This window comes from Atta colombica, unplaced genomic scaffold (genome assembly GCF_001594045.1).
Source record: "Atta colombica isolate Treedump-2 unplaced genomic scaffold, Acol1.0 scaffold293, whole genome shotgun sequence".
In the NCBI taxonomy this organism is placed as follows: Eukaryota; Metazoa; Arthropoda; class Insecta; order Hymenoptera; family Formicidae; genus Atta; species Atta colombica.
Window position 1 is genome coordinate 170,691 of NW_017259396.1, and position 1,982 is coordinate 172,672.

The window sequence follows — 1,982 nt, forward strand, 5'->3', positions numbered from 1 at the left end:
CAAGATCTATATTTTATGAATAAAAAGAGATTGTTTAAAAGATTTGAGTTTCATCAAATGAAGACTCGAACTTAACTTAAACATGGCTATTATTCTCTGATCAGGACAAGTGCGGGCATTCATCAGGTATCGTACTTTAATGTCATTTATTCGCTACACTATGCCTGAACTACTGTTAACTAATTTCGGTTGCATCGGTGAGTAACTCGGACATAGAATGACTTTGTTTCAAACTTATTTTCGATTCTTCTTTTTCTCGTATAGAACAATATATATAAAACAAATTACAAAGATCGCAGCACCATAAGAACTCGGGGCATAATTTATGCGCCAGAGGCATTGAATACTTACAAAGAACGAGAGATGTCTTTATATATGATCTATTAGGAAACCGACCATTTAATATCGGTAGAAATTCATAGTTGAGCATTTTCTCTTACTCTTTCACTCACTCTCTTATCACATTCTCGTATATATATATATATATTTATAAAGTTCGAGACAAATACGTATTAACGTCTTTCAACGAATCGTGTTATAAAGACGCAGATAAAATGCAGCAAATGCATATTCCGTACGAATATTGCACATCTGGATTAGATAAAAATATTTATTTTGCATAAAGATTCACATTTATATACTTCATATTTTATGTAGATTTCATTTATACATAATTTATACATCATGAAGTGTATAAAAAGCATTTGCTACATTTTTCTTCTCCGATGATATCATGAACTTTGCGTCAAACTTATATACACGCAAAATCAACAATTCTTAACGTATCGAATATTTCACTCGTCAAGTGTACAACACCATTTTCCACGTTTTTTTTTGTTTCTAAATTTATGTTAATTGTATGTAATATGTTAATTTTGCCTAAGATATGCAATGAACGTTAAAGTATAGCACGATAAACTATATATGAATTCATTAACACATAGACACATAATAAATTTGAAAGTCATAGGACTTGTGCGTAAGTCTTTCATAAGCGTACGATGTAGAATCGTTCGCTCTGAAGAAAAGATCATACCGAAATATAATTATAATCGATAAATACTTAAAATTCATCGCGTGAATTACACAAGCAGGGTATATTCTAAATTAGCAATAAAATGATATGAAGAATACAATCATAAAATAAATTGGCTATTAAAGTACATCGCTAATACCTTGTCTCCGAATTGCAAGCGTGCAAAACTGAAAGTGATCTCGCACATTTCTCTCTCAACAATACTCTTAACAATTTGCCGCGGATTAATAGACAAATCGTTGCACTTTACGTAAGTAGAATTCTTACGTAAGTAGAGTCTTTTGTTTTTTTAAAAGAAATTCGCGCGATTTCTCTTCAGATTCCGTGCAAGGGAAAACAGCTATTCGATTAAGTCCACACAATACTTTGCGACATACGCATACATAATCGTAATTAGATAGTCCATCAAACAATTACTATTTGGTAGTGAAAAGAGAATTATATATGGGCAATCGTGTGGCACTATTTCAATGTGGTCTGAGTTCCTACTCATTTTCCTGACTAGAATTCGATTTGTTCGATTACAATAGTATTATAATCGCAATATCAAAATCATTTCGTGATGATTTCACAGTCGCTGATTCGTAGAGAATTCCCTTATTGTTCGCGGCGATTGCCTACGCGTTGAGAATCAAGCGTCGAAATCCCTGATTTAGATAGCGGATTTCTTTTTCTACTCCATTCTCGACTACATCGCGATTGTGGCAAATTTCGTTATAATCAAAGCTTATTCGTAAGCAGATATACTGCATGCAATATGTATCAAGTCCTCCCTACTTACGACAGCACTACCAAATGTTAGCATATAAAAGCTAGACTCTCTCGTGAGAGCTTAAGATATATATGGGAAATTATTGTATTATATAACAACATGTCGGATGACTGTGAGCAACGGTACAACGTGATCCGATGTGATCGAAGTTCGATATATATATATATATATATA